The 12,148-nt window shown below is 46.4% G+C and overlaps 1 protein-coding gene across 3 annotated transcripts in view; it reads left to right on the plus strand.

Moving 5' to 3' along the window:
* The window catches only part of TRAPPC9 (trafficking protein particle complex subunit 9), a 2,530,995-nt gene that overhangs the window by 1,836,611 nt on the left and 682,236 nt on the right, over positions 1-12,148 (plus strand). The gene's annotated exons all lie outside the window — the stretch shown is intronic.

Here is a 12,148-nt window from a genome sequence, read left to right on the forward strand (position 1 = left end):
GTTGTGAAAAGACACTTAAAACTGGAAGTGGCCTTCCCTTGTAGTTGGAGACACACTGTTCTTGAAATAAACCCCCACAGACATCTGCCACCTTTGTATCGCCAGGGACACATGTCACGCTTTCCAGAAGGGATGCTCTGTTGACAATATCCAGTGTACGTTCATTAGCAGCAATGCGGTGGAGATGCATTACACCGCAGAGCACTTAAAGCAATCCTTCCTCGACATTAAACAGGGCGCTCGTCTAATTCTGCATTTTGAAGCTATTTCCCGGACCTACATTTCCGATATTACCCCCCAGGGCACGGACGTAGAAGCATTTAATCCTGTGACACGCTCGGCTGGTCTTGCCTATTACTCCTGCTTTCGCAGCCCTTGTGGTTTCACAATAAGCTCGTTTAACAGCCCAGAAATCAGATAAAATGCACGAAGAGCTCAGACGATGAATCGGCCCGGTGTGTGCTTGAAAATGTAAATCTCTCTGTCGAAAGAGGAAGGCGCTGAACTGGCTGTTGACTGTACCAGAAACCATGATCTGTACAGTGTACTTTGATTCAGCATGCTCATAAAAAAGAACATTATAATAACAATAAATTATAAACTGATCTAGCCGGCTGCTAACCTGCATGTTAACTAGTCTAGCCTTGCCTCGCTGGTCATTAGCCACCATAACTCGCCTCTAAACAGTATGAAAAGGAACCAAAGATCATTTCAGCGGACTGCATTGATTCCAGTCACTGAGTATCCCGCACTGGAAAGGGGCCCAGATTCCAAAAGCTGTACTAGGCCCAATGCATAGTAGAACTGGGCACGGCTTAATTTGTGCCCAGGAATGCCGATGCAGGGCACCCGCACTCATGACTTTCTTTCATTATCAGACTGTGATCTGGAGCAAGAAAGGCAGAAAATATGGAAAGTAGGAAGAGGACAGTAGGAAGATAGTGACAAAGGAAGAAAAAGAAGACACAAAAGCAAATACAGAGAATAAAGAGACACTGAGGGTGCTGCCTCCGCCCAACAGCTCACATTACTCCGAGAGGAGAGCTGCCAGATCTCCCTGGATGCCGCTAAAAAGCTCTGGCGCTCTTCGGTGGCCCGAGTATATGGTTGGGGCGATAAAAATGGTAAATTGCTCCATAACCTAATTTCTTATCCCAAGGCCACTCGCATCATTCCCGAGGTCCGTGATGGGGCTGGTACCCACCATTTCCTCGCTCAGGATATCGCTCGATTCTTTGCGGATTACTATGCCAATCTCTATGCGGGCCGACCCCCCGAAGCCTCCCTAATTGCCGCGTCTTCCCCAAGCAGTCTCGGAGACTCTGGATCTCCCCCTCACTTAGGAGGAAATTCATGAGGCTATCTCTCACTTTCAGTCCGGCAAGACGCCGGGTCCGGATGGCTATCCGCAGGAATACTATGCGACCTACCGCGACTTGCTGGTCCCGAACTTGGTGGAAATGTTTTGCCGTGTGGTGGACACGGGGTCCTTTCCCCCCAAAACATACGTGGCCACTATTGTAGTACTCCCGAAGACACAGCCGCCCTCTCTCGTTTGCGCGGACTATCACCCTATTTCCCTCATTAACACCGAGGTGAAAATCTTTGCCACTGTTTTGGCCCAGCGCCTCCGCCCCCTCTTACACGATTTGGTCCATCCAGACCAATGCGGTTTTATGCCTGCCCGGGGTACGCGGCACTGCATTTGCCGTCTCCATCTCGCACTCGTGCATCACCACCATCTCACTCTGTACTTAGCCCTGCTTTTCATTGATTTTGAAAAAGCTTTTGATACGGTGGACTGGACTTATTTAGAGGAAGTGCTAGAGGTGATGGGCTTCGGCCTGCCGTTCCGGCGCCTCATCCAGGTTCTATATTCCTGCCCTAAGGCGAGGGTCCTAGTCAACGGTGTGCTGTCGGAGGCATTCCCCATCCAGAGAGGCACCCGCAAGGGCTGTTCGCTCTCGCTCCTCTTATTTGCGCTGGCAATGGAGCCCCTGGCCTCCCTTATACGCCAAGATCCCTGCATTCGGGGCTGGGCGTGGGATCCCTCTCAGGTCGATAAGGTCGCCCTTTATGCCGACGACGTTCTCCTCTTCCTGGCAGACCCAGAGAACTCTGGCCCACGCTACTTGGAGGTTCTCTTCGCTTTTGAGCGGGTGTCGGGCCTTCGACTCAACCCGGCGATGTCCACTCTGGTTCCCCTCCATCCGTCCCAGGCCTGTTTCGATTGGCAGACAACCATCCCCTTGCGCAGGCAATCTTTCAAGTACCTGGGGATTTGGGTGGCCCTGCTTCTAGATCTCGAATGGGCCCTGAACATTACGCCCCTAATCATCAAGGCCAAGGCGGACCTTAGGAAATGGCAATCTCTTCCTCTTAACCTCCTTGGCAGAAGTGCCCTGTTTAAAATGATGGTTCTCCCCGGTTTTTATATATTCTGCAGAATATTTCCTTTCACCTCCCAGCGAGCTGGTTTCGAGAGCTCAACAGTGTCTTTACCCGCTTTTTATGGTGGGGGCAGGAGACCGCAGATGTCCCTGGCGCATTGCCGCATACCTCCTTATGATGGGGGTATGGGAGTAACCAACCTTCACCTCTATTATCTCGCCACAAAACTTATCGTGGTCCATGACTGGTTTGCAGGCGGCTGGTCCAACCCGGCGTACCAGGTAGAACTCCGGATGATGGACTTCCCGCGACTTTAGGCTTACTTGTACGGCGCTCCCATACCGAGGGACCTACCCCCATCACTCGGTCGGTCCTCTTGTCTTGGCGCACTGCTTTGTGTCACACAAGGTGGGATCAGAAACTTACCAGGCAGACACCCCTGTGGTGCGGCACTTGGTTGCAGGAGACCTCATCCCTTCGGGACTCCCATCGATGGGACCACATAGGGATCTCGCTTCTTGGGGACGTCTGGGTGGGGACCATATCAGAACATTTGCAGACCTGCAGCAGCGCTACTTCCTCCACTCTTCCCAATTCTACAAATATATACAGCTTAGGCATGCCCTGGGGGCGCACCTTCCGTCTTCCACCTCCCTTCCCGAGTTTAGTCCCCTCAGGGCCCAGGTGATGATGGGGAATCTGGGTAGGGGTGGGGTCTCTCGGATTTATCGCTCCCTTGTGAACAATGGTCCCGCAACCCTGGATGTACTGCAAGTCCGCTGGGAGGGCTGGGTGGGCCCCTTGGAGGATGTGGATTGGAGGGATGCCCTTATGGCCCCCAAGACCCTGACGACCTCCTCCAAGCTGGGTTTAGTCCAACTCTATTTACACGGCGCATACCTCACTCCAGCGCGCTTATATAAAGCCCAGCCGTGCCCTTCCTCGACCTGCATACGCTGCAACCACGCCCCAGCGGACTTCTATCATATGGTCTGGCAGTGCCCTGTCCTTGCTCCATTCTGGGCGGGTGTGGAGCTGGAACTCACACAGATCCTGGCATGGACGGTTCCCCATGACCCGTTGCGCCTGATTTTAAGCGTCTTTGATGGCCTAGACGGCTCTTGGGCTGACAAGCGCTTTCTTGGGACAGCGGTGGCAGTGGCGAAGCGCGATATAGCGGCGCTGTGGTCCCAGGCCAAACCTCCAACTGTGCGGAGATGGAGACGGGGAGTGGACTGGTGCGGAACTCAAGAGGAGCCCCACTTCGAAGCCCGGGGCTGCCCCAAACTCTTCGATAAGATATGGGGAAAATGGTTCAACTTGTTGTCTTGAGGGGTGGGTGCGTTGCTCCTATGCCTCGGGAACATCTTATGCATGTTTTTACCCTGCAACTTGATTCGCAAGTCTCTGTTGTTTCTCATGTGGATGTACACTGTGATACTGTGCTTGATTTCGATGCCAATGTGAATTTGTGGTTTGATCAAAAATTCAATAAAATCGATTATCAAAAGACGTGTAGGGTGGTGGAAGAAAGAGGTGACAGAGAGAATTGAGAATATTCACCCTTGGGGTTTGCAGCCTGAACATTCTGTAAGGCCGGCAATGTTCCATAAGAAACGCTTTGGGCCTAATTTGTAAATTAAATATGTTTTTTACAAATCGAACACAGGAAAGTCGCTATGTAAATACATAGAAGAGTCATTTAAAATACAATGTAGAGCAGAGGTTTGTTAACGGGAAGCTTGTAAAAGATGGGAAAGTTTGTTCAATATTAACTGGAGAAGATCAAAATCACGGTGTTATCATCTTTTGTGTAAGGAAATTGATTACGCCGATCACAACATTGTTCATGGACCGAAGCATTGTCTGAAAAGAAAGGGTTAAGCATTTTCTTAATAATCAGCCCAAAACAGAGCAATGTAATAAACCTGTGACTTCATGTAATAAGTAGCATGAACAAGACACCGGTTCAGACAGGGCACAACAATTAAAAGCTATAACGGCCAAGAAATACTTAATGCTACCCTCTGGATTGCTACGGCTCATTGTCCCAACAGCTTACCATCCATATGCAGCACGTGGCCTAACGTTTGTTCTGAAAAAGGTCTGGAATAGTTCCCTCCACCTTACCTCCATCTTGTTTGAGGTCTAGCTGTACAGCAAATTGCCAATGTTGTATCATTCAGTGCAATGTCCCCCAGCTGACATTTTCCTTAACCCCTTCCCCGCTCATGACGGAACCGTTCCGTCATGCCACGACCGTTGGCGGCCGCTCCGCCCACGCGGCGCTGTTTCCCCGCCTGTGCGGGGGGACAACGCAACTGGGCGGAGTCATGACGGAACCGTTCCGTCATGAGCACAGCTCAACCGTGGCTCATGACGGAGCGGCTCCGTCATGAGTACAGTGCCACCGCGCTGCCCCCCCGCACCCCCCAGCGCCGCGGCGGAATTCCCGCCGCAGCGAAGGGGTTAATGGATGTGCGTATACTATTCATGCATTCCCCCGAAGACCAAACAGTGATCCCTTTGAGTTTGTTGAAAGCCTCCACCAACCACTTTATACGACAAACATGCGTAAGCTAAAGCGCTGAAGAGGACTTGGGGCCTGAGTTGGAGTTTGGGGGACTGGTTACTCCATTGCGAAAGGTAGATATTGTGCCCATCTTACTACAAGTGCATTATGTCCTATGAGACTTGCAATAAGGCAGATGGGATATCCGTCACGTTTGTGATGAACTAACTCATCTACCACACTCTATATCCGGCCTTTAGCATGCAATGACACAATATATTCGTGCATAATCCTGTAGGTGAAATGCTGACATTGTTCATGATTAAAGCTTCCAGTATTCCGATTTTACTAATTTTTTACAAAAAAATACAGAGAGAAAAACAACAAGTTATCTATTTATTTTTAAATAGGGATAAAAAAAGGAAAAAAAAGTTTTTGGAATGATTCTCAGTGCTGTCAGTCAAGAATGCCGAGCCAATATCTGTCAAACAGCTATGCAGCCATGGGAGTTAAAAAAATAAAAAGGGGGGGGGAACAGTTACTGGTTAAGTTTAAACAGTTTGACATATGAATGTGTATGAGCTACAATTTGTATGTTTTAATAGAATGTATTGATTTATAATACGGGGGTTGTAAGGCATCGAAATCTGTCAGACATTCAATTATCAACGTACATTTATCAATTTATGTGATGCAGCAAAATGCCAGCAGCTCCTTCATTTTTATTCACAAACCGGAAAATAAATATGGATAAACACAGATAAAGTAGCCAAAAAAAATACCAATAAATACAGACCGAAATGTCAATAAAATAAATGCCATAAAACCGGGAGTCTTATTCATCACGTCATAATCTGTCACCCAATCCACACCCAACTTTCATTTTTACCAGAACACTTCCCTGTTATTGCTTTGAGGCTCAGGGCCTCCCATTGGTGGGAGCAAGATGTCCTCTTACTTTGAACAAAAGGATGAGAAGGATGATTAGATTGAAGGGGTGGGACGATCCAGAACCACTTCCTTTTCCCAGAGGTGATTGGTCTCTTTGCTGAAAGACATGGCCTTGTTTATAAGGGGTGGAGAAACAATAGCTAGTTTGTATATCGAGTTTGAGGAGACAATTCTTAATGAAGATCTAATCCTTAGGTAACTATGAGAAGTGTCTTGCTTGTGCCGTTTATTTGGGAATGGAAGTTAAGTACTTCATTGAATGTATGGTTGATTGACGACATCTTCTCTCAAGCCCCAGGGCTCTGCTGGTAACTCCTAGCAGCAGGGCGTTGGACTAATCTGACTCGAATACCCAGGGGCCACTTTGATTGCTTGCTAGGGACTAAATCATTGATCGCCCATGATTGCTTCTGCATACGCCCCTAATTTTGCTGCTTCGATTATAACTCCAGAGGTGGTGAAGGTGGTAACACCTTTGTGAAGTGTGCCCCAACACCTCTGCTGCTCTGGATAGATACAGCGTCATTTTAATGTTTTTATAGGAAGTGACTGGACTTCTCCCACAGTTTGGCCTGGCACTGAAGACCCTCCGGGTTCAGTGTTGCCTGTGTTAAGGGGTGTGATGTGAATATGGCGTAAACTAGCATTGCTACTTTTATCTTTAGAGCACAGAGTAATTGGTATATTTCTGCTGACGTTGGATGGAAACAAACCATCACTGAAAAACTGTAGGTTAAATGTTTGAAAGGTTTTTGAATGTTTGCAGGCAGTCGGCAGAAAAAGGAGCTGGATGATTTCACTGGAGTCTGAAGAAACTCGGATCCTTCCACAATAATGTTGCATTGGTCAGGAGGTGAGATGATTCAACCTGGGCTGCTGGCCACCTTTTATGCTCTTGCAAGACCCCCAAGTGCTAGAAAAGTATTTCTGATATTTTTTTCACCTTTCATTTAATTCTTTTTTATTTTCCTCTTTATTCACAGTCTGGGAGCTTGCACTCTTTTTCAGGGTTTTATTTTTGTGCCTGTATTTGGAATGCTCAGTGTGTAACTTGTAGGCCTAGGGCATGGTGGAGTGTTCCTTTGCAGGGATGGTGGAACGTTATGTTGAGAGCTGGCTTGCTTGTGGATTCCACTGCCAAGGAGCCGAAAGAGTACTGCACCGTAGGGCCCTATCTGATGAGCCTCTGCTCTGCTGGTGGCCATCTCCTGGGTCCTACCCTCAATCCAACGTGACAGATCATCATGGCCACAGTTCTCATCCAGCAGAATAGACTTGCCTGACAGCGTTACCTTGGTGGGGGGGAGGGGGGTGGGGGTTAATGTCTTCGCAGTTAGGTATGTGTACACAAGCCTGCGAATGCCACAGACACCCAACTACTGAGTCAGATGATGCCAGGATACTGTTGTGCTGTTTGTTGCCCAGAGACACTTGTGAGTTTGGTTGTGTTTGTTTGGCTGCTGTCAGGGCTGACAGCAACAAACCTAAGTTAGAATGGCATTATTTCACCTGATCTTCTCTATGCTTGGAGTTCCAAAAGATACCGTTCAATCCCTCATGATTTGTGGGGAGCGTCTGTGCTTTTTTTTTAGTCACCCACAAGATTTTACCTGACTTGCCTTAATATGACAGGCTCAGTGATGCGTTGTCAGTTCTTGATTGTAATGGGTAAAATGCCAGCTGTTGATTGGAGAGCATGGTTATCGAGTACCCTTCTTGTCTGGCCGTGGGTCTCGACATTTATTGGCCACCTGGTCTAGTAAAAATTGGAGCGAGTGCATCCACCATGGTTCCTTACCCCATTGAGGAACCCAACCCAACTCCGCTCCCTCTCCTTCCAGAAATCTGTCCAAGAGTTCCCTCCGTGTTTGTAAGTCATCTTGTGCATTGTCAGTCATCCCTCCTAGCCAATTTGGTATTCTTCTCCACTACTATTGCCCATTCTATTATTTCATTGTGCCACAAGTGAAGCCAAGGGTCTCAGTCGCTCATTCAGCCCATCACCACTCGCCTACATGGCAACACTAAGTTTATATATTAGTTTGAAGAAAGAATGTAAAGTTTGAGTTTCCAATGTGTTTTTAATATATGTAGGATTTTGGGCTGTTGACCTTCTATTGAGGTTTAGTGTTGGGAGATTTTATATACTTATATTGCTATTAGCCGAAGTCATGTGTAGGTTACATTGATCCAAATGTGTTCTGTGCCTTACTGATTTTATGACACTTGTGATAGGTTATATTAATGAATTAGATAACATGTAATACTTCTGTAAGAATTTATTTCTTGGAAATAAAGAATTTTTTTTGAAGTCTTTTAAAGATAAATATTAAATACAGTGGTTGAGTCATTTCTATAGCTTATCCCAAACTAAAGTTATCAAAATAGCATTTTAATTGTACTTTAGTTTTTCCTTTTATAATCAGCTACCGCCTTGTACAGTGACAATAGCTTTTGGTGGCTAGCCACTGTAGGAACATGCCAACACTAAAGTCTAGTATGTACCACTTTTAAATATCCTACCTTGTTGGGGGCAAGGCCTACTTAAGAGTGACTTATTTAATATCTAATAGGAGAGGTCTTTTTTGTTAAAATTGTTATTTTGACAAGCTTTCTTGTAGTTTTAAAAAGCTGTAAGAGTAAGGCTACACAGATGCCATGTTTTCTTCGTTAGTCTAGTGGATGGGGGTTGTACAGCATGTGCTGGAGTCCATAGGTGACCTTTTACTTTCTGTGCCTTTGGTTTATTTTCCTGTACAGTGTTCCTTCCCGTATTCGAAAGTTAAATATACCAATTAGAAGTTAGCCAATGCTGGCGTGTTGCTAGGGGTCAAACCAAGAGGGTTTTTCTTGCATTATGCTTCGGCAATAAAACCTTATTTATAAACTCATAATTGACCATTTGTAGTTCCAATGAATCCCACTAAAACCTACAGCCCCTTATGAAACCACGAGGCAGGTGCAGAGGGGACTGGCCCGGCCCTGGATTTGTTGCATGGGTAGGAAGCCATTTTCTTTTTTCTGAATGACAACATAGTGCTGGGGTGGCTAGTTGTGACTTCTCTGGTAATCATTGTGCAATACGGTTAAAGCGTTTCTTTACAAATTAACAGGTGGAAGGGGCCGCTTTAAAAACAACAGAAATGTGTATTATTAGTTGTCATTTTTGTCTTCTGGGTAGTCGTTCCAATGTGTACATTGAATCTGTTCCATCACGCTCCCTTTAGAAAATACAAGTTGTTGCTACATTAGAGGAACTATGTGATATATATATATCCAGATAAGGAGAGGTGTGATTAAATTCCAGTAAAATAGAAAGATCTCTGGAAAAGGAGATGCTTCAGCCAGAGGGGTAGCTACAGAAAGACGCCACAAAAAGGAGGTTCACATTAGAGCACATGTCTTCAAATTATTTTGTTGGAGGGGGGAATCATTTAAATGGCAAGGTGTTACTTTGCATAGGCGCAAATAATAATTGGACCTGAGCTCATGAGGATAGCTCCTTGGGGCACAGCGAAAATGCTTCCAGTGCCTCTGCCATTGTGGCCTGGCTCTTTATTTTTTATGGTAAATCATTTTCATTGTTCTTTCGCAGGGCATGTGCTCCATCAGATAGTGGCCAAGAAGGTCAGAATGACAAAAGACATGCCTACACTGTATTCTCTGCCCTGCATCGCAATGAAGTCCTTGTTGCTTTCTTACTGCAACTCATGTCTGTATAGTTACCTTCAGGGGTTGCTGGTACCCTTTGAAAGTGGTGCGGCGAGTGAACTTCCACAGCACTTGCAAAAAAAACTAAATACAACACCCCTTCCCTGCAAAACCCCAAATAACCCCCCCCCCCCAAAAAAAAAGCCTAAAATAAAACACCCCTCCCTCCAAATGTAAAAATGAACACTAGAATAGCATTTTAAATACATAATATAAACAGTAATTGCCCACGGTGGCACGTCCTCCTCGGTGTTCCACTTCTGAATCTGCAGTCGAGGTCCCCTAACTCATTCAGACGCTGCTCTCATGGTGTTTGCAAGCAGAGAGAAGCGCCTGGATTGGATGGAGTGGGCTGGCTGGATGCTTCTTCAGGCCATGTACGCCTCTGCTTGGTCTCCACCCAGCTGCCTAAGACAGCTAAGTTGAGAGCTTCAAAGTGCGCATGTCACTTTGGCTGGCGCAAGACAGCTGGCCAAAGTGACATGCGCACTTTGAAGCATCCAGCCAGCCACTGCTCCTGGATCTGCTGCCTATCGGTAGCAGAGGACACGCCCCGTATGTCTCAGGGCTTGACTGACTGCTGCAGTGAGCGCGTCGGAAAAATAAAATGGTTATGAAATCTTTTCATTGCCATTTTATTTTTCCTGCATAGCTGGCAGCAGGTGGGGGGAGGGAGGGCACCGCTCCCCGCCCTTGTGCAGACACCGCCTCTGGTTACTTTTTCTCAATGAATCAGATATTTCAGAAGGTGAACTTGGCATGAAAGTGTGTGAATCTCTCCTTGTTAAAGTGCACACAAATCATTTCTCTCTTATATAAAATTCAGATGGGCTTCTAGAACACTGTTACATCACAATGTGCATCTGTACCCACTGTCTCGTGTGGATACAGACTGCCCATTAAAGAGGAGGAGAGTCCTGCCATCACCCGCCCTCGGTTGGGCTCCTGTCACATAGTGGGAGCCTGGTGAATCCTTGTTCTTGCAGTCAGGGACCAGTAGTGCACAGGCATGGCCTGTCCGGATGGGTGAGGAGTTGCAGCTTGGTGCTGATGAGGAGCAATTGCATAACGCAACCAGTGATTGGAGAATGGGTTCCTCTTTCGGGGATGCTTCGTCAGGCCCATTCTCAAACCCGCAACCCAAACAAAGTAGAGAGTTCACCCTGGATTGCAGTGATGAACTGGGTGAGGTCAAGGGTCAGCAAATGGTGGCCGTTGATTGTGTTCATGAGTTGTTTTTTGATACCTCGTTGTCAAGGTTCTTTGATGCAACGCCAGTTGCGTTAGCAAACCTTCTCTGTGCCAAGCCATCTAGGTGCTTAATGAAGCCACTGACTGCAGTTGTGACACTTCAGAGTGCCTTGCCATCACAAGAACTCCAACTTCTCGAGTAGCGAGACTCTGGTCCTTGCACGCAGCAGTAGGGACTAGGACGCAAGGTCTCATGGTGATGGCGGTCCTTCCCTGGATCCCAACCAGCAGATCTTCTGACCTTCTTGCCTGGCGCCTCGTCCCTGTTCCCAAAGCAGCCTTCCTTTCTTGCAGGGGTACCTACAGCACCGCTCTCAGCGGTCAGTCGGTGGGCTGTTTCTCTTAAGGTATGTGCAGCCAGCTTTTCGCAGCAAGATGCAGAGTCTCCCTGATATCTGGCCTCGAACTAATTTGAGGCAAATATGCCAACCCAACAGCACTTCCTGTTCTGTTGCATTTAGTGCTATTTCTTTTGCAGGAAATCCCTCCTCCAGCACAATTTGGATGCAAGGGTGCATTTTGAGCTAAGACAACAATGCTGAATGCAGGGTTATGCATGGTTGTGCAATTCTGCCCAATTTTACATCATTTTGCTGTAATATTGCATAATACAGCTACAGCAAATGACACACGTTATGCTTAGTCCAGCACCTAGAGTTCCTCAAAACAGATATTGAAAGCTAAGAAGTGACTGAAGCAAGATAATGTTTTTAAGTATTTTACTTGCTACTTTTGAAAGTTGCTACTAGAACGATTTTTAAGAGAGAACAAAACGAATGCTTGTTCTTGAGTATTTTTAAGCTGTTAAAGAAATTAAGATATATTTTAAATTTTACTGTGATTGCTCATTTTATGTTAGCTGTATTTTTGCAGTTGGAAATTCACAAAATGTTAGATTTTTTTCTCTTCTTAGCCACACTTTAGATAAGGCAATTTGAACAGTAAAGAGTCTTCTAGCTGCTGATGCTACTGAATTGGATATATTTTAAGAACATTGCATGTGGGAGATTGGGTAGAGCTCTGTGTTTCTGGTTCTTGGTTGCGGTTGCATTATTTGCCTGATTATGCATAGTAAAACACGCCAGTATGTTGCATATGCAGTGGCCTGTTTCTAACGCATTGCTACAGCCAACGTAGGAGGCGCAGTGCATTGCTGCACAAGGGACAGGCCAGAAAAACGAAATACTCTCTTTTTTTATTTTAAAACATATGATGCTCAGCAAATCCCCAAAGTAAGCGATCCCAATGTCTTCTAGGAAAGGCTGCAGGAATTGTAGCCCTGGGGAACGTCTGAAGCATTTTACAGCACGATTCTACAATTATTTGGCCACA

This window comes from Triturus cristatus, chromosome 5_1 (genome assembly GCF_964204655.1).
Source record: "Triturus cristatus chromosome 5_1, aTriCri1.1, whole genome shotgun sequence".
NCBI lineage: Eukaryota > Metazoa > Chordata > Amphibia > Caudata > Salamandridae > Triturus > Triturus cristatus.